Source organism: Capsicum annuum, chromosome 4, assembly GCF_002878395.1.
Source record: "Capsicum annuum cultivar UCD-10X-F1 chromosome 4, UCD10Xv1.1, whole genome shotgun sequence".
NCBI lineage: Eukaryota > Viridiplantae > Streptophyta > Magnoliopsida > Solanales > Solanaceae > Capsicum > Capsicum annuum.
The window spans coordinates 18,140,444-18,151,252 of record NC_061114.1 but is presented as its reverse complement, the minus strand read 5'-3'; the positions used below and the strand labels follow the sequence as shown (position 1 = coordinate 18,151,252).

Below are 10,809 nucleotides of genomic sequence, written 5' to 3'. Positions count from 1 at the left end.
AAAGCCGCCGAAATTTACTAGTTAGGCACAATCACATATACTACACTATATATATAGTTTCTTGACCTTATAACTGAGCAAAATAACAATATCTAACCCAACTTGGTGATGCCACGTTCTTGCTCAAATGAAACTTGTATATAAAGTCCCGATTGTACACACCCAAAATATTCAATCTAGCAAGTACTTTCATCCCACAAAATTCAAGTACGGCTCATAACATAATGAAAGAAATCATACAAAATAATGCCTATTCCCAACTTTCTACTTTAGAAACTAACCTCATGATGCCACTCTACTCATTCTCCCTGTCTTCTTTTTCTTCATTGTAACAAGATTTAGCAAGAAAAATTTTCCACCAGGTCCTAAAGGATGGCCTATAATAAGCAACATGATGATGATGGACAAATTGACACATCGTGGCCTAACAAAATTAGCACAAAAATATGGTGGCATTTTACATCTCAAAATGGGATATCTCCATATGACGGTAGTGTCAAGTCCAGCTGAAGACCGCCAGGTGGTACAATTGCAAGATACTGTCTTTGCTAATCGTCTACAACTATAGCCGTGAGATACTTATCATATGATCTTGCGGATATGGCTTTCGCTAACTATGGACCCTTCTGGCGTCAGATGAGAAAATTATGTGTCATGAAACTTTTTAGTCGCAGAAGGGCTGAATCTTGGGATTCGGTACATGATGAAGTTGATGCCATGACTAGGGTTGTCGACACTAGCAGTGGGTCAAGTGTCAATATTGGTGAACTTGTGTTTGGACTTGCAAAGAACATTACATACAGGTACACATGGCAAATGAGCAGGTTTTGTCAAATCAATAAACAGATCATAATCCAACCCGTCAAAGTCTCCATGAGTCAAACTCCTTTTTATAAGGATTGGTTAAATGATGGGTCATGGTCCAATCCGTTCAACATGATCTAACATGTCTCCTTATTCTTTGTTTTGCTTACTGAAAGAAAATACGAAGGCTGATGTATTTTAAATAAAAATAATAATAATTAGCTTAAGTTCTTCCAAATTTACGTATTTTTCAATGTGATCTAGATTGATTTAATTTTTTATGTTTGGATATGAGTTTCACTTGACTATTGAATTTATTACTTAAAGTAGCTCTTTGGATCATTCATCAAAAAGACGCATGATTGGAATTTGACCATTTTGACCTCTTAATTTAAGAAGTCATTTCAGGTACAACTTTTTGGTCACTAAATGAGTTGATTTTGTCACCTCTATCTACAGAGCGGCTTTTGGAACATGTTCGGAGGGAGGACAAGATGAGTTATTAAAAATTACGCAGGAATTTTCAAAGCTTTTTTGGTGAATTCAACTTAGCAGATTTTATACCTTGGCTTGGATGGCCGGCTGATCCACAAGGGTTAAATACAAGGATAGTAAAAGCTAGGGCATCACTAGATGATTTCATTGATACAATAATTGATGATCATATTTGTAACGATGGGAATCATATTGGTAAGGAGATTCATATTCACATACATTAAAATAAGAATTCATCATAGGAAACAAAAGGAAAATAGAAAAGGGAGATTCCAGAATATTAAAACTACTAAGAAAATAAAAGACAACTTCATAACATTCCTCTAATAGATTATATTCCTCTACTATATATAGACATCTTACCGGGGTCCCAAATATAATTTGACATCTTTGCAAATAGGACCTCCATCTTGGTCAAATTCATAACAATTCTCCCACCCTCAATAAGAACCTTGTCCTCAAGGTTCGAGTATAGTTGTACAGAGACCATGGTGTTGCTATGTTCCTCTTTGTCAGTGTTAACAACCCAAAAGAATTCCTCAAAAGCTTCATTATCCAAAGCAACTTCCAACATTGATCCTTCTTTTTGCTTTTCAAACCAGAGGATGCATCCACATCTAACAAGATAATCACCAAAGAGTTCCTTGGAAAGAGAAGATGGCAGAACTAAAGGGCAAACATTGAACACTTGATGAAGCTTCGAGTTAAGATCACTATTAATAGTTGGATCAGATTCCTCTAAAGCAGTTTGTATTGGTGGCATTAGCACATATAGGATCTCTGTAATCCAAGAAGTACCCCAACGTATCGGCACTTTCAAAACCAACTTACTAAAAATCCAAGGGAAAGCATCATTTAAAATCCACAAGAGTTGCATCCATGTTTTCTCCAGATAAGAAAGTTTAATGTGACACCAATTACATGTGCACATAAATGATGAAAAATGATTCCAGGATCTAGAGTAATTCTTCACAAATATTTCTGCTTTGCAAAAATGAAACTTATACTGAGAATATGGCAACGAGGGTGATGGGTCAAGACATCTTTACTACCAATCATGGAATATTACTTTTCCTTTTCTTCTGCATCAGTAGTCTCAAGTGGTTTGCACCAAGTCTAGGTACCATAAGGGTCACAAAAAGTAGCAGGAACTGGAGCTAGAGTAATCTTAGTAAACCTGCTTGGGTTCTTCACATACTCTTGCATTCCTGTGATATTTTGGAAGGAGTATTTGGTCTTTGTGAAAATTACTAGAATAGTTGTGTAGGCATAGATGAACATATGAGAAACAACATCAACAGTAAGATATGAAAGAGACATTGATAGACCAAAAACACGTGTCAATCCAGCTGCAAGCTTAGCGACTAAGTCCATTATTAAGTGTTCAAGAACCACAGAGCTATGAGCCAAACTATTTGTTGCAAGAAGGATACCGAACTGGATGTTCTTGGAAATTGCTTCATACAAATTGTTGTGTTCCGTTCTATTCTCTGATATTTCAAAGAACATCAAAATGCACTTCTTAACTACAACAGACAAAGGACCATTTGATTTGTGAATGTCAAACATCACCGTTTCAAATAACAAGAATACTTGAGCACTGGACTTGGTCATTTTATCAAAATTTACAAATGCATCAGTGCCTACGTCTTCCATCACAAGGCCACCAAGTTGCTCACGCCCCAGTATAGCAATTAAATAATATGTAGCAGGAATACTAGTATGTGTATGCATGGCCAGGTCGATATCATCAGTTATATGGATATTGAGTATACCAGGATCAAAGGTATGGGTTGAAAATCTGATAAAAATAAGAAAAATTGTTGAGGAATAAGAAAAAAGTTGCACCTCGAGCCAAGTACTTCCAGCAACCAACACAAAACCAGCTTCTAATGGCATATATTCATTGCAAAATTCATGAATCTGATTGGTGCATAGCACAATATTTGATTTAATTTCTTGCACAACCATCTCATTATGTATCATGTAGTTTTTAAAATATTACCATCCGCAAAACAGGCCATAATATATGCTCCATAAGTCACCCGGATAGAAGTCACTAACATTGGAAGTATTATGTCAAGATGTTTCCTCCACTTTTTCACTAAGTTGGGTCCTGTATATCTCTCCCAATACTTGACATCTGTTGGGCCAATGCTTGACAAGAATTTGCCATTAGGTACATATACCACGCATGAGTCATAATCATAGTCAGACAATCCTTCAATCTGACCAACAAGTATCAAAATTCCTTTAACTTGTTCTTGTCTAGGCGAAAGTGACATCCAACCCTTCAGAGAATCAATCTATTCAAGTATTCGTGCAGGTTGATAAATCACCAATTCCAGATTTATTTGCCGTGTAAAATTTCCAATCTTATACCTAAAGTCGAAAGGAAACTGAAGAGGCAAACCTGGTTCTATTTGTTCAAATGAACAGAGATCAATTAATAAAGATAAAGTTATTGCACGTGCCATATTATCAGACAATGGATAGATATAAGAACTGAAATTTCCATTAAAAACATTTGCGTTCTCGAATATGTACCTCTCCACACTAATATCCCTCTTGCAGTTGGCCCTAACATGCTTGAATTGATCAATTGCGTACCTCTCCACACGAGAAGTAGCAGCCCGATCAAGAGAATACAAAAATGAGTTCTCTAAAGATATACCCAATAGCTTATAGGAATTACAAAAACTTGTAAGATTATCACTGTATTTAATTAGCACTTCGACCTCACCTATATATTCAGTCATGCAACATGGAAAGCCATCTACTTCTTTCAGCCAGTTTATCGAACAGTTTAGGTGCATCTGATGAGGAACTTAAAGGATTAATCAAAAGAGGAGCACAACCAAAGAGCTTAATTTGGTTGTATTGGTACCTGTCAAATGAATCACTTAACTGCCCAGTATCCACCCACTTGCAATCATTAATGCTCAAAACAGGTGGAAGTGAGCCAATAGGTGCACTAGGACTATGAAATTCTACAGAAATATCCCTCTTTGGCACTCTATCGAACACCTTGCAGTCAAACTCTAGTGGTCCCTTAACTGAGAAAGAGAGAGGTGAGAATTTGAGCTCGGTAGCATCAATAGAAGCATTGGACAGCACGTGAGGAAAAATGTATTACGATATTTTATCTCCAACACCAAGAACAGGAAGCTCTGAATCAAAATGGGATTTAACCATATCATCCACCTTGGTGTTACTATCAACGTAAGTTGACTCTTGTACAGAGGTGATATTTATAGCATCTAAAATCTCTGGAGCATCAATGGAAGTGGAGTTCGATTGCATCTCCTCCTGCAACACTGATCGCACATGGCAAATAGATGAAAGGATACGTTTGCTACGTTCTTGCGACTCTACCACTGCATCCTGCACGATTTTGAGGGAAGTGTAGATCTTCTCCAAAATTGAAGGTGGATAAGTGGGGCTCGGTGATGAATGGGCAGTAAGAAATTGCTGGTTGTATGGGGCTAGAGCAGTTTGAAAGGAAGATGATACCCATTTGGTAGAGGAGGGACAGTGAAAGCACCATTGTAACGATGGCGAATCATAGTGGTAAAGAGATTCATATTCACATACATTGAAATAAGAATTCATCATAGAAACAAAAGGAAAATAGAAAGGGGAGATTCCAGAATGTTAAAACTACTAAGAAAATAAAAGATAACTTCGTAACATTCCTCTAATAGATTATATTCCTCTACTATATATAGACATCTTCTCGGGGTTCTAAATGTAATTTGACATCTTTGCAAATAGGACCTCCATCTTTGTTAAATTCATAACAATATACAAAGAAAGAAGGCTAATAATTATGATGATGAAGGTGATAATGATATGGTGGATGAGCTTTTGGATTTTTATGGTGAAGAAACAAAAGTGAATGACTGATGATTTGCAAAATGCTCTTAGGCTTACAAGGGATAATATTAAAGCCATTATCATGGTAAGTCAAATGTCTTGATGTACCCTATACATATTTCTTTAGTTTAATTTTACCTCGATTAAAAGAATTTTCACATTATTATCAAAATTAATTATTGGTAAATATAATAAGAAGTGAGATTAGTAATATGGATCAGTTATAAGGCCGGTTAGGGGGGAACTAGAAGTTTCGATGCAGATTTGATCGAATTCAATAGCTCTTGTTCTCAGAATGTATTTACATCAAAAAATTCATTAAATATGTACACCTGCTGATCAATTTAGAACCCCATATTAAAACCTGCATACTAGTTATCTTCAATATAATCTAGAATCCATTGAAATTCTGACTCTTCCTCCATCAGTTAAATATGTAGCCATAGGTAAAAATCATATGTATGTTGGGTAGTGGCAAATAATTGAAGCTTGAGTGGCATGGCATTGGAACACAAATTTTCTAAGTATATATTATTATTGCTTGAAAGAGAGTCATCGAAAGTTGTGCGTTAAATTTATGAACTCGTACCTATAATGATTCAGGATGTCATGTTTGGCGGCACAGAAACCGTGGCATCTGCCTTAGAATGGGCCATGGCTGAGCTAATGAAAAGTCCAGAGGATCTTAAAAGGGTACAACAAGAATTAGCCAAGTTGCTGGCCTTCATAGAAGAGTAGAAGAAATGGACATTGAAAATTAACTTCCTTGGAATGTTGTATAAAAGAAACTCTTCGTCTTCACTCTCCGATTCCTCTCTTGATCCATGAGGCCGCGGAGGATGCCACCATCAACGATCACTATATTCCAGCTAAATCGCGTGTTATTGTGAATGCATGGGCTATTGGACGTGACAAAAATTCATGCGAAGATCCCGAGGATTTTATACCGTCTAGGTTTTTAAAGGAAGGTGTAGCTGATTTTAAAGGTGGTAACTTTGAGTTTTTACCATTTGGATTGGGTAGAAGGTCTTGCCCAGGTAGTCGAGGCAGAATCAGAATTTACACTTTAAAAAATATGAGGTCAAAATTATTTGCATACTCCTTATGTTCTGTTTTTATGACATTTGTTTCTTTTTAGTGTATTTTAAGAAGAATATAATGACACGCTTATTAATTAGAAATAATTTAATTTTAAAATTTTTTAATTTATAGTCCATGCATGGTGTTTCATTTTAGGTAAAGGAGTTTGACTGACTGTTGATATTAAGAAAGAAATAGAGACTTTAAATTTGCTGTATTAAACACATTACGATGTTTTTGTGGATGTATTATCATGTCATTAAGATTAAAGTAGAAAGTTTAGAGTTAAATTATTTGTAAATAGAGAAAGACATGATTTTTTGTGGAACAAATTAATAAGTGTATGTCACATAAAATGGAACAAAAAGAGTATCATTTCATAGCCATAATATGTATAAAATTCATAAGTTCCGAAAGTGTTTTCATCTTTATTAAATATCGTTCTGGTTGAATACCTTTGCACGTCCAATTCAAGTATGATGAATAAAATGCTGTACTTTTATCGTATTAAGTTTCGTATTTAAGGTAGGGATATCTCCGTCACACTCGAATTCTGAGGCACCTATGAGTATTTTGCGTACATAGTTGTTATATACATAATATATGTTGAAAATAATGAGTTCGATTGAACTGGCTCCGAACATTATATAAATGATACGTATGCATGATGTGCAGGTATGCAACTAGGGTTATATGCATTTGAGATGGCATTGGCACATTTTCTTCATTGCTTCAATTGGGAATTGCCTGATGGAATGAAACCAAGTGATATGGATGATGTCTTTGGACTCACTGCTCCTAAAGCTACTCGACTTGTAGCTGTGCCAACTCCACGCTTGTTTTGTCCACTTTACTGATTCAACTATTTTCTACGTCTCAATTTATATGATGTAATTTGATTGGACATGAAATTTAAAAAATATATAAAGAACATGCAACTTTGCAATAATAGATGTACGTAGTTCCACTTAATTGATTCAACTATTCTATTCGTTTTAGTTTATATGATGTAGTTCAACTGGATACGAATTTAAGAAATATAGGAAGTATATGCAACTTTGTAATAATTAATGTAGTTCCACTTTATTGGTTCAATTATTTTGTCTTTTTTAATTTATATGATGTAGTTTGACTGAAAACACGTATTTAAGAAATATGGAAAAAATATGCAACTTTGTAATAATTGATGTAGTTGCACTTAAATGATTCAACTAATAATTAGTTGCAACTTTGAATTCCTAGATATTATATAAAAGTAAACAGTATGGTCACCATAGATGATAATACTATATAATATATGAGGTAGGGAAGCAAGAATTAAATTCTTGAATGAGTTGACATAGAGAGGGAATGGGTTGCTTTTTTCAAGATATGGGTTGCTGTACATCCCTTCTGATCCCCTTTTTCTTTCTTTTTGGTTCCTTTTTTTCTCTTTGAAAATTACATTTTAATCAAATATATAAATGCTTGTTTCCTCCTTGTAATTTACCTTGCATTTTGTGCTGTATAGTTTATAGTATTAGATTAATTATTTAAGAAAGAGGTATAATGGTTGGAACAATTGTAACACATGGAATACAATTAGATATCATGGCCGGGTTAGTTGAAATATTTAGATATCATGGCCGGGTTAGTTGAAATATTTTGGATGCCTTCTCAATGAGTTGTTTCTAAAGATTGTCCTCTCTCGGCTGGGACCTTGGTCCAGCCTACTACGAAGATTCAGTATCCAGCAATTCAAACCTATACAAGGGAAAAGTTTGACTACTAAGTTATCTTTGAAGTTACTAGTAAAATTAAGGGTGTGTGTCGATCGGTTCGATTTGATCTTTCGCATTATTGGTTTGGTTTATTGATTTTCGGTTTGTAAACACACTAAATCGATAACTAAACCAATAAAATATTCATTATCGGTTTTTTATCTTGATCGGTTCTATTTTTTATTGAACAGATAAGAAAATACTCCCTTAATTTTTTTGTACTTTCTCTTATTTTTATTTGTTCTACACTATCTTCATGTATAAAGTCTATACAAATTAAAAGAACTAAGACAACAGCTATAAAATACAAAAGATAATAAGGTATGTATATTGAATCCAAAGTCACTATTATACAAGTGCATAATTTTAATATAATCTTATTAGGTTATAAGTTTAACCATTAACTAAAATCTAAAAATCAGAAACCAAACTGATAAACCCAAATTTTACTAAATCGTAAACAATCGTTTATCTAATAACTCATTATTAATAAATTAATGATATTTTTATTGATTTCAATTTATTGGTTAAATTAATTTTTGCGCGTGCTCGAGTAAAAGATAGAAAACGTTAATTACTCTCATATCATCCACTTTTAATTTAGGCTTGCTGTACTCTAAAGTAGCATTGTTTGCCAATCCTATAAACAAACATGCAATCACTTTTTGAGACAATAGTAATGTAATATGACTCCTCAAGCCTATCATTCTTTTTCCCTTTGTCTATTTTCTACATTTTATCAATTGTGATTAATTTAGTACTCCTTTCATTTCATTTTATTATATGCACGTTTAGTTTTACGAGAATTAATTTGATTAATTTTTAAAGCTAAATTAGATTAGATCTATATTTTAAAATTAAAATTTAGATAGTCAAAATCTATATGAAAAGTACTATAAGTTGCAATTTTCACTTTTTCAATATGATTAAGAAATATATCTTAAAATATTGATTAAAATTTGTATTCTTTAACTCTCGAAAAATGAATGAACGTAGAGGAAGTACTCCATTTGAAAAATATAGTGTACCCTACATAAAAACAACAAAAGATATGGTACATCTATATGTGTATCTATACCGATACCTATACTATATTAAAAGTGTGAAAGTTTTAAAAATGTTGTTTCAAATTTAAATTTTTTATCCTTCATTAAGAGACTTTGTAATAGACAAAATTATATTTTAGTTTTTTTCATTCAATTATTATTTTATTAAATGAAGGACTTATATGGGAAGAAGCTTAATGAAATAAATATATGAAAAGAAATAAATTTATGTACTAAAATAGGTGGGAAGAAATTATGAATCCTAAAATATAACTTTTAAGTATTACTTACTTTATATCTAACATGGAAATTGGAGTTTCACCTTTTTTGATGAAGGGAATTTCAACTTAGATACTGGAGAATAGAATAAGTTTCTTTAGCCAGATATGAACAGGGGATGCCATATTTTACCAATCATTGTAATGCATAATGTAAACTGCAATGATCATAGTTTCTATATTCATGATGATTTCAAAACATTTTATCCATACCAATGCTTTCTAAACTTGAGAATTTAGGTAAAGCAAACACCTCAACATACACCTGCCATTAGAAGACATATTTTTATATTTGAGTCCATGTATGAACTGTGCCCTACTTTGTTTCAACAAGAAGACTATCCACAGATTAGTGTGATATTTTTCATTAGTAATGTTTATTAATTTTCTTTCCCTATACTAATATGGATGTGATAGTTATTAGTTTCAGCCCTTTATTTAGGCGAGGACGGGGGTTTGGGTTTGTCTAGATTAGTTAATTTGTTTTTTATTTTTATCTTTTACTTATGGCAAAACAAAATAAATCCCAACATTTTGAAGTTTAGTTAGAGAAAATTTCGATTTTGATTCTTTCGAGATACATAGTTAGCTCTCGATACATCCAATGAATATACATTTTTTTCTTTGTAAAGATACATAATTAACTCCGATACATTTTTTCGATTTTGAATCTGTCGAGATACATAATACATCCAACGAGCATATATTTTTTTCCTTGTAGCGATACATAATTATCTCTCAATATATTTTTCTTCAAATTTGAGTCTGTCGAGATACATTTTAGCTCCCTGATACATCCAACAGAGATACATAATTAATTGAAAAATTTATAATTACTTTATAAGGGTGACAATTTTTATAAATATGATAATTTACGTTGTATGTTCATGTTATTTATAAGTTTGCATTATATTTTATAGACTATATAATCATATGTATAGGTTTTCGCGATCACTCGGTGTAATTAGAGAGGAGTGTCACACACGCTCTAATGGCTCTCTACTTTTTATTAATGAAACTTGTAGAGATTATTATTGTTAATAAGGTCTTGATTGTCGGTTATCCATTTGGTTTTTTTTTTTTCATCACTATCAACCAATGTTAAGGCGAGGCATTTTACCTAGTATAAGGTGAGGCATAAGTTTCGAGACGTTGGAGCATATAAGTCCTGAGGTGCTGGGTGTAAGCCCCGAAGCGTTGGAACGTAAACTTCGAGATGTTGGGGCAGATCCTTTAATTATTAGTAATATTGTATAAATTAATATAATTAGAAATAAATATTCTTTGAAAGAGATAAATCACCAAAAAAGTAAACTACATCAAAATTATAAAAAACAATAAGTGAAATATATATCTAAAATTGCTTCAACAAAAAAAAGAATCTAACCAAAGCCACATAATACACCTAATAGATAAAGCCAACTTTCATATGATAAACTATTATATGTCCACATGAAACGACTCGCTCGG

At 33.1% G+C, this 10,809-nt stretch overlaps 1 pseudogene; it reads left to right on the top strand.

The window, feature by feature from the left end:
- Nucleotides 1-224: 224 nt before the first annotated feature.
- On the top strand, nucleotides 225-7,112 carry LOC107869070 (annotated as a pseudogene).
- The last annotated feature ends 3,697 nt before the right edge of the window (nucleotides 7,113-10,809 follow it).